This window comes from Scyliorhinus canicula, chromosome 6 (assembly GCF_902713615.1).
Source record: "Scyliorhinus canicula chromosome 6, sScyCan1.1, whole genome shotgun sequence".
In the NCBI taxonomy this organism is placed as follows: Eukaryota; Metazoa; Chordata; class Chondrichthyes; order Carcharhiniformes; family Scyliorhinidae; genus Scyliorhinus; species Scyliorhinus canicula.
Window position 1 is genome coordinate 48,864,083 of NC_052151.1, and position 16,792 is coordinate 48,880,874.

A 16,792-nucleotide genomic window follows, 5' to 3' on the forward strand; every position below is an offset into this window, starting at 1 on the left:
TTACCATGACTCCTTCATGTGCGGGAGGTGTGTCCAGCTGCAGCTCCTGTTAGACCGCATGATGGCTCTGGAGCTGCGGATGGACTCACTTTGGAGCATCTGCGATGCTGAGGAGGTCGTGGATAGCACGTTCAGTGAGTTGGTCACACCGCAGATTAGGATTGGTGAGGGAGACATGGAATGGGTGACCAAAAGTCAGAGAAAGTGCAGGAAGGCAGTGCAGGTGTCCCCTGCGGTCATCTCCCTCCAAAACAGGTTGACCGTTTTGATACTGTTGGGGGAGGTGACTCACCAGGGCAAGGCAGTAGTAGCCAGGCTCATGGCACCGTGGCTGGCTCTGCTGCACAGAAGGGCGGGAAAAAGACTGGCAGGGCTATAGTCATAGAGGATTCAATTGTAAGGGAAATAGACAGGCATTTCTGTGGTCAAAAACAAGACTCCCAAATGGTATGTTGCCTCCCGGGTGCATGGGTCAGGGATGTCTCAGATCGGCTGCAGGACTTACTGAAGGGGGAAGGTGAACAGCCAGTTGTCGTGGTGCATATAGGCACCAACGATATAGGTAAAAAATGGGATGAGGTCCTACAATCACAATTTAGGGATTTAGGAGATAAGTTAAAAAGTAGGACCTCAAAGGTAGTAATCTCAGGATTGCTACCAGTGCCACGAGACAGTCAGAGTAGAAATTCAAGAATAGTCAGAATGAATACGTGGCTTGAGAGATGGTGCAGGAGGGAGGGGTTCAGATTTTTGGGACATTGGAACTGGTTCTGGGGGCGGTGGGACCATTACAAATCGGATGGTCTACACCTGGGCAGGACTGGAACCATTGTCCCAGGGGGTGCTTTTGCTAACACTTGGGGAGGTTTTAGACTAATGTGGCAGGGGGAATGGGAATCAGTTTAGGAAGTTCAAGGTCAGTAAAGAGGCAGCAACTAAAGCCAGTAAGGTACTAGATAATAAACTCAATGTGACTAAGGGGAAGAGTAGACAGGGAAGAGATGATGAACGCAAAGGGACAGATGGTCTGAGGTCCATTTGTTTTAATGCGAGAAGTGTAGCAGGTAAGGCAGATAAACCTAGGGCTTGGATTAGTACCTGGGAACATGATGTTATTGGTATTACTGAGACTTGGTTGAGGGAAGGGCAAGACTGGCAACTAAATATCCCAGGGTATAGATGCTTCAGTAGGGATAGAGAGGGAGGTAAAAGGGGTGGAGGAGTTGCATTACTGGGCAGAGTAATATCACAACTGTGATTAAAGAGGGCACGATGGATGATTCGAGCACTGAGGCAATATGGGTAGAGCTTATAAATAGGAAGTGTGCAGTAATATTGTTGGGACTTTACTACAGGCCTCCCAAAAGCGAGCGTGAAGTAGAGGTACAAATATGTAGACAGATTATAGAAAAATGTAGGAGCAATAGGGTGGTCGTGATGGGAGATTTTAACTTCCCCAACATTGAATGGGACTCATGTAGCATTGGAGGCGTAGACGGAGCAGAATTTGTAAGGAGCATCCAGGAGAGTTTTTTAGAGCAGTATGTAAATAGTCCAACTCGGGAAGGGGCCATACTGGACCTGGTATTGGGGAATGATCCCGGCCAGGTGGTTGAAGTTTCAGTCGGTGATTACTTTGGGAATAATTCTGTATGTTTTAGAACACTCATGGACAAAGACGAGAGTGGTCCTAAAGGAAGAGTGCTAAATTGGGAAAAGGCCAAGTATAACAAAATTCGGCAGGAGCAAGGGACTGTGGATTGGGAGCAGCTGTTTAAGGGTAAACCCACATTTGAAATGTGGGAGTCTTTTCAGGAAAGGTTGATTAGAGTGCAGGACAGACATGTCCCTGTGAAAATGAGGGATAGAAATGGCAAGATTAGGGAACCATGGATGACAGGTGGAATTGTGAGACTAGCTAAAATGAAAAATTAAGCATACATAAGATCTAAGCGACTTAAAACTGATGAAGCTTTGGAGGAATATCGGGAAAGTAGGACAAATCTCAAACGCGCAATAAAGAGGGCTAAAAGGGGTCATGAAATATCTTTGGCTAACAGAGTTAAGGAAAATCCCAAAGCCATTTATTTGTATATAAGGAGCAAGAGGGTAACTAGAGAAAGGATTGGCCCACTCAAAGACAAAAGAGGGAATTTATGCGTGGAGTCAGAGGAAATGGGTGAGATTCTTAATGAGTACTTTGCATCGGTATTCACCAAGGAGAGGGACATGACGGATGTTGAGGCTAGGGATGAATGTTAAATACCCTAGGTCAAGTCGGCATAAGGAAGGGGGAAGTTTTGGGTATTCTAAAAGGCATTAAGGTGGACAGGTCCCCAGGTACGGATGGGATCTATCCCAGGTTAATGAGGGAAGCGAGGAACGAAATAGCTGGGGCCTTAGCAGATATCTTTGCAGCATCCTTGAGCACGGGTGAGGTCCCGGAGGACTGGGGAATTGCTAATGTTGTCCCTTTGTTTAAGAAGGGTAGCAGGGATAATCCAGGGAATTATAGACCTGTGAGCTTGACATCAGTGGTAAGCAAACTGTTGGAGAAGATACTGAGGGTTAGGATCTGTTCACATTTGGAAGAAAATAGACTTATCAGTAATGGGCAGCATGGTTTTGTGCAGGGAAGGTCATGTAAAAACCTAATAACATTTTTTGAGGAAGTGACAAAGTTAATTGATGAGGGGAGGGCATGTCATATACATGGATTTCAGGCGTTTGATAAAGTTTCCCGTGGCTGGTTGATGGAAAAAGTGAAGTCGTATGGGGTTCAAGGTGTACTAGCTAGATGGATAAAGAACTGGCTGGGCAACAGGAGACAGAGAGTAGTGGTGGAAGGGAGTGTCTCAAAATGGAGAAAGGTGACTAGTGGTGTTCCACAGGAATCCGTGCTCGGGCCACTGTTGTTTGTGATATACATAAATGATCTGGACGAAGGTATAGGTGGTCTGATTAGCAAGTTTGCAGATGATACTAAGATTGGTGGAGTTGCAGATAGAGGAGGACTGTCAGAGAATACAGCAAAATATAGATAGATTGGAGAATTGGGCAGAGAAATGGTAGATGGAGTTCAATCCAGGCAAATGTGAGGTGATGCATTTTGGAAGATCTAATTCAAGAGCGGACTATACGGTCAATGGAAGAGTCCTGGGGAAAATTGATGAACAGAGAGATCTGGGAGTTCAGGTCCATTGTACCCTGAAGGTGGCAACGCAGGTCGATAGAGTAGTCAAGAAGGCATACAGCATGCTTGCCTTCATTGGACGGGGTACTGAGTACAAGAGTTGGCAGGTCATATTACAGTTGTATAGGACTTTGGTTAGGCAACATTTGGAATACTGCGTGCAGTTCTGGTCACCACATTACCAGAAGGATGTGGATGGTTTAGAGAGGGTGCAGTGGAGGTTTACCAGGATGTTGCCTGGTATGGAGGGTGCTAGCTATGAAGAAAAGTTGAGTAGATTAGGATTGTTTTCATTGGAAAGATGGAGGTTGAGGGGGGACCTGATTGAGGTCTACAAAATTATGAGAGGTATGGACAGGATGGATAGCAACAAGCTTTTTCCAAGAGTGGGGGTGTCAATTACAAGGGGTCACGATTTCAAGGTGAGAGGGGGAAAGTTTAAGGGAGATGTGCATGGAAAGTTTTTTACGCAGAGGGTGGTGGGTGCCTGGACTGCTTTGCCAGCGGAGGTGGTAGAGGCGGGCACGATAGCATCATTTCAAATGCATCTGGACAGATATATGAACGGGCAGGGAACAGAGGGAAATAGATCCTTGGAAAATAGGTGACAGGTTTAGATAAAGGATCTGGATCGGCGTAGCCTGGGAGGTCTGAAGGGCCTGTTCCTGTGCTGTAATTTTCTTTGTTCTTTGTTCTATCTATGGAGGCATTTGATTTATCATGATCTATGGTTTCAATCAGGATAAACAAGATGGAACTAAACTTGTTTTGACAAATGCTGCAGTCTGCAATATTTTAATCTGTTGATCAATGTGTCGATATCCTCCCTGCGCTAATGTAACAGAGCCAGTAACTTCTTTATAATAAATGGCTGGACAAGCACGAGCACACAGGCTTTTGATAAAAATGTATTCACTTGATTACTGAAAAAGAGCACGTCAAGATATTTCACACTGAGGTAATCTATTATTATGGACCAGATTGGAATCAGTTTAGACCTGCCCTTCAGGAAACTGTTTGGATCAGACTTTATATTTTAGCCAGTTTTATTTGCCAGTAAAGCCTGGCAGGGTGTAAAACAGGTTATGTTAAAGTTGCTCTTCAATAACTGGGCAGAATTATTTGTATGAGAAATTGATGTTACAATTAGGGTAATACATTAATCAAACCAAACTCCGCTGAACACGGTGACAGTTATATAAATATGATCATTTAGCTTTGAAGAAATGACCGCCCTAACATGATCATCAAATTCACATTATTCACTCTTCGCGGACATAAAATAACATCCCCTCCCTTAATCAATAATATTCCAAGACATAGTCTCATCGGCATCCATTGTTGATATTACTCTGTGTTGAATTTCAGGCATATCCGCATAATAATAATGTGTGATAAAACTGAAAATAAAATCTAGAGTTCCAGAGTCACTATTTTGTCACAATTTGATTGGTAAAAATAATTTGACCCGCTCAGCCACACTGTCTATTATTCCATTTAATCATACATTCAGGTCTAACATTTGAATGCCCTAATAAAAATTTGGACTGACTTCCAGTGGCACATATGGTAGAGCTCTTTGTCAGGTTTATATTGATGCATTTATTTGAAAAGGGGGGAAATAGCCATAAAGCAGGCTTGTCCAAACATTTTGCATGGGGCAGCCACATTACAATTTTTCCTCACATTTAATGAGCAAATTTTGGAAATATAAGATTTGGCGCAACATTAAACATGATTTTATTTTAAAGCTTACGTATGAAAAGAAATGACTTGCTGGGCAAAGCAAGTGTCAAAATAATAATTCAATTATTTTTTAAAAAAATGAGTAATAAATAATATCGACCATTAGAATGTGAAAGCTGAGCGTGTATGTGTCCAACTCACTCCTAGTCTCAGGTTGATCACTCACCCTCACCCATTGTGAGGGTGATGAGACCATCAATTCACAAGACACGTGATTGGAAGTGAACAGTGGTTTTAATAGTCTTACAACTGAGCCTGCCTGCGACGAGATGAACTGGCAGCAGGCTCACGGCTGCAGATCCTTATACTTACGGTTAGTGGGAGGAACCATGGGCGGAGCCATGGGCGCAGCCAAGGGTGGAGCCCAGTACAAACTCCTCATCTCCCCCTTTGGGCAGAGCCGCGCAACGGCTCGTATACAGAGCCCACAAGGACACAATACATATGATACAACAAAGTGTGAATTACTAGGTTTATAATTCACCACAGAGGGTGTATAAGAATGTTTGTTATTGTGTGGGGGTGAGGGTGAATAAGAACACGGGGTTTAGGAGTGAGCCAGACACACACTTTCCACACCCTCTTAACCCGTCTCTCTCACACACACTCGCCCCTATATCCTACGCACAGCCACTCACCCTTCTCTCACTCTCTTTCACGCATACACACATTCCTCTCTCTCTCACATACACACAAACACACACACCCCTCTCTCACACACACAAACACACACACTCATCCCTCTCTCTTACACACACACGCTCACCCTTCTCTCACACATACACACACATCCCTCTCTCACACACACACCTATGCTTATCCCTCTCTCCCTCTCTCTCTTACAAATACACACACTGGCTCTCTCTTTCTCCCCAAGCCAGAGGTCGGACAAGTCCGGATCACACCCACCTTTTGGATTATACAGTGAGGGCATCTGAATCATATCACACTTCATTAGCAAGGAAGTATTCAATGAATGGCATGGCACTGGGATGTCCCAAGGAACAAAAGGACCTTAATGTGTTTTCCATAGATCTCTGAAGGCGGGAGGGCAGGTTAATCGCGTGGTGAAAAAAAGCATATGGGACACTTGTCTTCATAAATAGATTCTAAAAGCAGGGTGTTCATGTTGAAGATATGTAGAACTTTGGTGAGGCCACAGCTGGAGTACTGTGTGCAATTCTGGTCGCCACATTATTGGAATGATGTGATTGCACTGAAAGGGGGTGCAGAAGCATTTCACCAGGATGTTGTCTTGGATGAAACAGTTCAAGTTCTGAAAAGAGGTTGGATAAGCTTGGGTTGTATTTGCTGGGGCAGAAAAGACTGAGGGGCGACCTGATCGGCCACCATGTGACGCTGGTTCTGGGAGTTGGGAGTAGATCGTGCTTGGAGATAGACATATTTTGTAGTAGCTCTGAAATAATTCGTTTTGGTAGTTCATTTTTTATTTATCATAATTATCTTAATCACAAAGTTGTTAAATAATAAATTATTTAAATTAGGTTTATCATTCACTTTGGCCAGTCTACAGAACATGACAGGCATGAACAGGGTGAATAGGGAGCAGCTGTACCCTGACGTGTTATCTGTGTTGGTCTAACATCGACTGCAACTGAATGCGGTGAAACGAGAAACAGGCTTCCGACACAGGAGATGGTCCAACACTGTTTTATTGAACCTGTTGATTGCTGTACATAATCTGCTGTGGGTTGACACTCAACTAACTGATAACCTCCTACTGGCTTGGCCAGACTAGCTCTCTACCACATGGTGATGATGTTCACTGGTTTGTGCACTGTGACTATCTCCTTAGCCATATCCTGTGAGAGAGGGAGAGACTTAATGCCCTGTGGGCTTTATAGTGGTGGTGCCTTGTTTGGTGATTGGTTGTTCTGTGTCGTGTGTGTTCATTGGTTATCCTGTGTGTCAATCACTGCCTGTCTGCATCTCATGACATACATGAGTGGATATTATGACATCTCCCCTTTTTAAAATAAATTTTGGAACGTGGTTGTATACACATGCATAACTATGTACAAGTGGGGAATGAAATGAAATGAAATGAAATGAAAATCACTTATTGTAACAATTAGGCTTCAAATGAAGTTACTGTGAAAAACCCCTAGTCACCACATTCCGGCGCCTGTTCAGGGAGGCTGGTATGGGAATTGAACCGTGCTGCTGGTGTGCCTTGGTCTGCTTTAAAAGCCAGCGATTTAGCCCTGTGCTAAACCAGCCCCTGATGTCATGGCTGCGTGCTGGTTGTTACAGATGCACTCGAGGTAGGTTCGTTAGAGTTAATAGCTCCCTGGTACCATGATGTGTTATCTGTGTTGGTCTAACATCGACTGCAACTGGATGCTGTGAAACGAGAAACAGGCTTCCAACACAGGAGATGGTCCAACACTGTTTTATTGAACCTGCTGATTGCTGTACATAATCTGCTGTGGGTTGACTCTCTATTAACCTAACTGATCACCTCCTACTGGCTTGACCAGAGTAGCTCTCTACCACATGGTGATGATGTTCACTGGCTTGTGTGCTGTGACTATGTCCTTAGCCATATCCTGTGAGAGAGGGAGAGAGAGAGCCTTAATGCCCTGTGGGCTTTATAGTGGTAGTGTCCTGTCTGGTGATTGGTTGTTCTGTGTCATGTGTGTCCATTGGTTATCCTGTGTGTCAATCACTGCCTGTCTGCATCTCATGATATACATGAGTGGATATTATGACATTCCCCTTAGTTGAAGCGAGAGTCATGAGGGGCCACAAGTTCAAGGTGAGGGACAGGAGGTTTAGGGGGGATTTGCGGAAAAACCTTTTTATCCAGAGGGTGGAGACGGTCTGGAATGACTGCCTGGGGAGGGCGGTAGAGTCGGGTTGTCTCAGATTCTTTAAAAAGTATCTGGATGAGCACCTGGCCCATCATAACATTCAATGCTATGGGCCAAGTGCTGGCAAATACGATTAGGTAGGCAGGCCAGGTGTCTTTCATGCGTCGGTGCAGACTCAACAGGTTCTATTGCAGAAGGCTCCAATGACCAATCTGATGTGACATCCTACAGAAGAAGATGGGGCATGCACAACAAAATGCTTGGATATATTGACAGCCTACAAGAAAGCCTGAAGTCAGTGCCAATGATCAGGCTAAGGTTTGGCACCAACTTACCACAGTGACACAGAGCTTTACACAAAGCTTATCCTCTTCAGCCTGGATGTAGAGGCCAAATCATTTCATACACTTGTGGACCCAGTCATTATGCAGAGTCTCATGGTTGTTGTTTCAATTTCCATTGCAGCACATGCAGATTTCCCAGCGACCACGGTGCTGCATTGAAAGTTCAGACTTCTATCATGCAAGGTCAGAGTTAATGTCTCAGATCTAAATGACCCTTCTAGAAAAAGGGCCTGTAGATGGGTCATTTAGATTTGCAACATCAACTCTGTTTCTCTCACCACCGACGCTGCCTGACCTGCTGAATTTACCCAGCATTTTCGATTTTTATTTCATGTTTCCAGAATCTGCTGTAATTTGCTTCTAAACAATCAAAGGATTGCAGGGAGGTGATTGATTTACTTTTGTGTGCCATTTGGAACGACTTCATTCAGGGACTTGGGTTGAATTGTTTATTTTCTTCAAAGCAGACAGTGTGATGGTCAGTGACAAAGAGAAGGTAAGGAGTGGGACTGTTGGGGAATTTGGGTTGCGTGACTGCTATTGCAGTCAGTGAGGTTCTTCATGGACAGCCCATCGAGAAATGGCTCCCTTTTTCCTCCACCTGCTCCTTCTGGGCCAGTTGTCATGCAGCTCATGGAAAGGGCTTTCCCTTCTGAGGGTTTGGACAGAGTACAGTCGGCCACCACGATACTGGACACATCATCGGCTGAGCACTCTGGGCAGCTGCCAGGGGGCCAGACTCTGATCTGCATGATTCCCTTTGGGCACACTGCAGCTGGACATTGAGGGACTGGAATCAGACATGGTTCTGGTATAAGGTAGAGATAACATGTTGCACCAACAAAGTGACATGTGGGTAGTCGATAGCAACCCGCACCATGCAAAACCCTGAAATCCGAGAGCGACCATTTGCTCGTTCCAACTGTTATCTCTGACATGAGAAAATGATTCATTCTGAATGGATGGAGAAGTGCCTATTATGCAAATATGGACATCTAGCGGCTGTTAACGCTGGAGTGAAACCGACATCGTTAACTGATTGATCGCATGAGTTATCTACTCTGTATATTTCGGCAGCCATTCACCCTACCATGTCAGCACCTTTAGCAGCCGCAGCATGATCTCCGGTGTAGCTCACCCCAGAGATGTTGTGCACATGTCATGGACACAATTTGAGAGCATTTTTACTGCTGGTGCAAATCATCGTAATTTAAATTTATGATTTTTCTCTACAGTCACATATGTCACCAAGCGCAAGAATTGTTTTTTTGCCAAACAATCCTGAGATGATTCCTGTGGAGAAGATTTAAAAATAAAATTCACAAAGAGTCTGATAATAACAAATATCTTTCTGCTCTGTGTTGAATGGAGGGAAAAATTATCTTCAGTAACAGCTTCCGACCTTGAATAAAGTTCAGAGAGTGGATTACGTGCTTCATAATAGTCAATATAATGCTCCAGCCTACAGCTAAGCATGAGTAACTTTGTGTGGAATGCAACCATTAACACTACTGAGTGACTGAACAGACTGACCATACAGACATTTTCCATGTTCTCCCAGCATCAATCTCACAGCAGCTAGAAGCTGACACATACCAGAAAGTGAAGGACACAAAGCAACATTTCTCGGATATAGGAATGAACAAATGTTGGGGTTTTGGTGTTCAAAGAGGGGCAGAGGTGCAAGGTCCTCACTAAATAACATTTTAGCAGTGGAAGTATATATGAGTTTAACACAACAATAATAACTTCATTTTATTAAATCAGTGAGATGCTTCACAAAAGCATGATTAGATTAAAACAACAGAAGGCAGGAAGCCATGTTAAATTATAATTTTTCTGACTGAGAGATGGTGTCCCGTAATGGTCAATGCTAGGACCATTGTTTTGACATATATAAATGACCAGGATATTGGAATATAGAGCAAAATTTCAAACTTTATGGATGGCACTAAATGTGGAGGAGTGGCAGACAGTGAGAATGATACCAATTCACTGCAATAGGTCATAGATATCCTATCAGAATGGAAAACAAGTGGCAGATGAAATTTACCACAGAGAAATATGGGCCAGGACTCTCCGAAATCCCGGGGAAGTGTTGACGCCGGCGTCAAAAGCGGCGCAAGCTATGCCAGCATCAATGGGCCTCTAGGCCCATTGGGTCTGCGCATATGTGCGCCATGGCCGGCGCAGGTCTGCGCATGTGCGCCACGGTCGGCACAGATCCGCGCATGCGCGCCACGGCCGTCTCCACACTGGCCCCCGGGCAATTTGGAGGAGCCCTACAGGGGCCTGGCATGGAGGAACATAGCCCCCCCCCCGGAATGAGCCCGCCCGCCAATCGGTTGCCCGCCAATCCTGGGCCTGGCCACCGTGGAGGACCCCCCCCCCCGAGTCGGCTACTCTCTCCCCCCCACGAGGATGTTCCCTGCAGCCAGAACGCCAAGGTCCTGCTGGGTAGGACAATTATGCAAACGATGTAGGTGGGACTGGGCAGAACTCAGTGGGCACTCGGCCCATCGAGCGCAGAGAATCGTCGGGGGGGGGGGGGCGCATTCAGTGGCCCCCGATCGGCGCCACGCTGGTGCGATGGCCGGCGATTCTCTGGTTGCCAACCTGAGAATCGGCAGCCATGAGGTTTCGTTCAGGCAGAATGAATGGGGAAGGCAATATAAAATTAATAGCACAGTTAGAACATAGAACAGTACAGCACAGAACAGGCCCTTCGGCCCTCAATGTTGTGCCGAGCCATGATCACCCTACTCAAACCCACGTATCCACCCTATACCCGTAACCCAACAACCCCCCCTTAACCTTACTTTTATTAGGACACTACGGGCAAGTTAAAAGACTATGCAGGAATAAAGAGACTTGGTGCGCATGTGTATAGATCTTTGAAAGTGGGAAAACATATTGAGAGTGTGATTAGTGTAATGATCCTCCTATTAATCCCTGTCTGCCCCTTGATTTTCCTTTTGATATCTGTTATTATGTTCTTTCAATTTTTGTACCTGGACAATTAATGGGACCTATCCCTTTAAGATGAACTGTACCTTTAATGTTAAAACAGGAAACTCCAGCAGGATGTGCTACTTAGTCTGACATCAGTGATGACACCTCATGATGGACTTGGCTGGTGGTCAATGAGCTGTTTTAAAATTGCCAGGCCTTAGCTGATATTCAAAGCTACTTGGTGCTGACTGTTTGAGAATGTTCTGCGGTGCAAGGAGGGTTTCATCTTGTTTTTAGTTTAGTTTTGATCAGAAGCTGGAGGTCACAGCTCTGATTTCTCTCTCTCACTTGATGGACTCTGTCTAAACATCCAAAGTAAAAACTTTATTTCTGCAGAGCCAGATTAAACCAGGGTAAAATCCAGACCAGCAGCAGCTGAAGTCAGGATAAATACTCTTTTTAAAATCTTGTGTGGGGACTGTATTCTTATCTCAGAAAGGTTGTTGGCCATTGCTGCTGCAATAACTTCAACCTCCAAAACAAGGATACTCATCTTCCATATCAATCCTGTTATTATTTTTACCCCTCCCCCTTCCTATGTGTGTGCCTGTCTTGTGTGTGTTTAGGTAGAAGGAGGGTGTGTAAAAGGGGAGTAGCAGATTAGCTGGCTGCTATTCTATTGTAATTGTTGCAAGTGTTACCTCTATTTTTGTTGTAAATAAACAGTTGTTGTGTTTTACTTACAGATATCGTGCTTGTAAATCATTAGAGTAGTCAAGGGCCAAAGATCTCCGCCTTCAACACCATAATCCCAGCCAAGCTCATATCAAAGCTCCAAAACCTAGGACTTGGCTCCCCACTCTGCAACTGGATCCTTGTCTTTCTGACCAACAGACCACAATCAGTAAGAATGAACACCAACACCTCCTCCACAATTGTCCTCAATACCGGTGCCCCGCAAGGCTGCGTACTTAGCCCCCTACTCTACTCCCTGTACACACACGACTGTGTGGCAAAACTTGGTTCCAACTCCATCTACAAGTTTGCTGACGATACGACCATAGTGGGCCGGATCTCGAATAACGACAAGTCCGAATACAGGAGGGAGCTAGAGAACCTAGTGGAGTGGTGTAACGACAACAATCTCTCCCTCAATGCCAGCAAAAGTAAAGAGCTGGTCATCGACTTCAGGAAGCAAAGTACTGTACACACCCCTGTCAGCATCAACGGGGCCGAGGTGGAGATGGTTAGCAGTTTCAAATTCCTAGGGGTGCACATCACCAAAAATCTGTCCTGGTCCACTCACGTCGACGCTATCACCAAGAAAGCACAACAGTGCCTATACTTCCTCAGGAAACTAAGGAAATTCGGCATGTCCACATTAACCCTTACCAACTTTTACAGATGCACTACAGAAAGCATCCTATCGGGCTGCATCACAGCCTGGTATGGCAACTGCTCGGCCCAGGACCGCAAGGAATTTCAGAGAGTCGTGAATACCGCCCAGTCCATCACACAAACCTGCCTCCCACCCATGGACTCCATCTACACCTCCCGCTGCTGGGGGAAAGCGGGCAGCATAATCAAGGATCCCTCCCACCCGGCTTACTCACTTTTCCAACTTCTTCCATCGGGCAGGAGATTCAGAAGTCTGAGAACACGCACGTACAGACTCAAAAACAGCTTCTTCCCCACTGTCACCAGACTCCTAAATGACCCTTTTATTGACTGACCTCATTAACACTACACCCTGTATGCTTCAACCGATGCCAATGCTAATGTAGTTACATTGTATATCTTGTGTTGCCCTATTATGTATTCTCATGTATTTTCTTGAATTTTGTTTAATTCCCTTTTCTTCCATGTACTGAATGATCTGTTGAGCTGCTTGCAGAAAAATACTTTTCACTGTACCTCGGTACACGTGACAATAAACAAATCCAATCCAATCTCCAAACCTTTATACAAATTATTGGTTAATTCACTTGTGTTGGGACTCAGGGGTTTGTGGGGCTGCAACCACTGTGCAGTGGCCCAGGGTGTCGTAACATTAGCAACACATAAGTGATCTTTGGATTCATAAATAGAGGCAATTAATGCAAAAGTAGAGAAATTATAAAGCACTGGTTAGGCCATAACTAAAATATTAAGACCAGTTCTGGACTCTACTCATTAGGATGTATATGAGGTCCCTTTAGAGAGGGCAGAGCATATTTACCAGAAGGTAGTCGAAGAAACACTGTTCTCATTATCTGGTAGTTTCAAATACGAGGGATACTTAGATTTAGGGCACGATTAAATGGGACAAAAACAGAGTCCCATTTCGGGCACATTAAACTCGTTGTTTCTCCGTTCCTGCAGAGCCAAGGAAGACCATGCTAAGCAACGACACTTTGACAGGGTTTTTTTGCCCTCGACAGGGAACGCCTGCCGAGGCCGAAATTACAAAATTTCCTGCACTGACGAGCTCAGATTGCCAAATACAGGAAGAAGACTCGCGGATTGAGGTGCCACGCTGTTTCAAATGCCTCAGCAAAACCCCCCGTGGCATCCGGATAACCCCCCTGCGCTCTCTCTCCCCCCCCCCCCCCCCCATCACATCCAATTTACCTTTTACAGAGTTCTCGAGCCCTCTCCTCACCTCACTTCATATGGACAAGGAACCCCGGGCCCGAACCTGGATATGGGCAATTTGGCACCCCTGCACCTTGGCACTGCCATTCAGGCCTCTCGCAGAATTCAAAGGCTTGTCACATCACCAAGGCCCATAAATCACACCCTTAAACTTTGCAGAAAGAAATGCAGGGGCATGTAAGGGCCAACATTTTTAAGTGTTGAAAGATAATGACCTGGAACTCACTACCTCCGAGGGTCTTGGAAGCAGAGGAGATCGATGATTTCAAAAGGAAATTAGACGGGCATTTGAAGGACATAAGCCAGCAAAGCTACAGGTGTAGTATGGTGAATGTTGACTGCAGTGGGCCATAGAGAGCCAGCAAACATTGAATGGGTCAGCTGGCCTCCTGTTGTGTGCTAATGACCTTGTGACTCTATGACTCTCTGTGGGCCAAAGGTTTGCACAACGAGGATGTTTTTAAGGTGGCACCTTAAAGAAGAAAAGAGAGGTAGAAAAGGTTAACGGAGGAATTTCAAAGCTTGAAGGAACAACGACAAAAGGTGGGACAGAGAAAATTGAGGATGAACAAAGGCCACAATTAAAAGAACGCAGAGTTCTGAAGAAGACTGGAGGAAGTTATAGAGGAAGGGGCCTGAATTTTCACAATGATAGGCATCTTCTCAACATTGCAGTGATGACAGAAGAGGCAGAAGGAATCTCATCACCTGAACATGGCACACACCATTTTGCATGGCTAAGAATGGGCTCAGGTCAGAATTTGTGCATGCATAAGTTGACATGTTCCGTGTCAGGAAAACAGTGATGACTGGGGTGCGGGGGGGTGAGTTAGCATTAAGTTGGAATGGGGATTTTTTAAAATATAAATTTAGATTACCCAATTATTTTTTCCAATTAAGGGGCAATTTAGCATGGCCAGTCCACCTACTCTGCACATTTTTGGGTTGTGGGGGCGAAACCCACGCAGACACGGGGAGAATGTGCAAACTCCACACGGACAGTGACCCAGAACCGGGATCGAACCTGGGACCTCAGTGCCGTGAGGCGGTTGTGCTAACCACTAGGCCACCGTGCTGCCCTTGGAATGGGGATATAAAGGACGCTGAGGGTTGGGTTCAGGAACATAGGTTGACATGTGGGAAATTAAGGTTTGTAGATATGGATGGAGGAACGCAGGTTGGTATGGAGGGTACAAGGGGCCGAAGGAAGCTTGGCTCGATGGCATGAGTTTGCATGTGTTGACATGGAGAGGCATGACTGATCAAGAAATATCGCTTAGTTTCTTTCATCCATGCCAAATGACTATTTTACCGTCTCTTCCTCTCAACTCCCTCCCTCTCTTCCATCTTTTTCTCCAACCGGAAGTGCGAGGAACTGATTGACCTATTGTCACCAAAATAGTAGTACATAGAACATAGAACATAGAACAGTACAGCACAGAACAGGCCCTTCGGCCCTCAATGTTGTGCCGAGCCATGATCACCCTACTCAAACCCACGTATCCACCCTATACCCGTAACCCAACAACCCCCCCTTAACCTTACTTTTTTAGGACACTACGGGCAGTTTAGCATGGCCAATCCACCTAACCCGCACATCTTTGGACTGTGGGAGGAAACCGGAGCACCCGGAGGAAACCCACGCACACACGGGGAGGACGTGCAGACTCCGCACAGACAGTGACCCAGCTGGGAATCGAACCTGGGACCCTGGAGCTGTGAAGCATTTATGCTAACCACCATGCTACCGTGCTGCCCTAAACAGAAACAGTCGTGTTCTTTTTTCAATTCATTTACAGAATGTGGACGTCACTGGTTGGCTAGCATAAATCGCCCATCCCTAGTTGCTCTTGAGAAGGTGGTGGTGTGCTGCCTTCTTGTACCACTGAAGTCTCTGAGGTATAGGTACATCCAAAGTGCTGTTCGGGAGGGAACTCCAGGATTTTAATCCAGCAACAATGAAGGAACGGTGATGTGTTTCCAAGACAGGATGTTGAGTGACCTTAAGGAATACCTCCAGGTGATGGTGTTCCCAGGCACCTTCCGCCCTTGTCCTTCTAGATGGTGGCAGTCGTGGGTTTAGAAATTGCTGCCTGAGGAGCCTTGGTGATTTCATGCAGCGCATCTTGTAGTGGTACAAGTCATTACTACTGCACGTCAGTGGTGGTGGGATTGAATGTTTGTGGAAGGGATACCAGTCAAGCAGGCATGGCTGGGTACCTGAGAGATTGTGTGGCAGCTTGAATTCACCTGTAAATCCAAGGTCGAGGAATACTAACAGGGGAGATTGAAATCCTGGATGTGGATCCTTGGTGAAGGCATCTGAGAGAAAATACTGTGTGGGAGAAGATTGCAAGGCATGTTTTATCGAGCATGGAGTTTGGAAACACTCATGTGGAAGCCAGATTCCAGTGAGACCAGTTAGCTGACTATGTAACAAGCATCTGGGGAGATTTCATGATAATTAGATGGCATTTGCTTCTAGGTTTCAGAGTTGCATGAGTCTGACCACATTTGGCCTGTTGCTTTACATGGACTGTGTACTTGCCAAGAACATTATAGCATAAGATATGTTTTGTAACTTGTATTATCCTTAAAAATCGGTGTGCATCGATGAAGATAAAGGTGGTGTGAAGGAGTATTGTATTATAGTCCATCTTAAATAAATGTTATGACCTATTGAGGTTCTGTTCTTGGACCTGACTGCCCAGCAGTAGCATCAGCTGGATTCAGAACAAAACCCTGAGTGTGACTTTTATAGTTGTTACTTTTCTTTTATCCCATGTCACAATCGACTTTGGATAACACCTTGGAAATTCCCTTACTCAAAGAAAGTTAAGAGTAACTAAACTTGGTCAAGGTGAGCACGAATATGAGAACGCTATAAAACTGGTACCTGAAGGGTATCTCCATAGTCTCTGGAGTGAATAGTCTCTGTTCATGGGACATGGCCATCGCAGGCTGTCCCAGCATTTATTGCCCACCCCAATTGCCCTTGAGGGAGTCAGTTAAGAGTCAACCACATTGCTGTGGGTCTGGAGTCACATGTAGGCAAGACCAGGTAAGGATGGCAGATTTCCTTCCCTAAA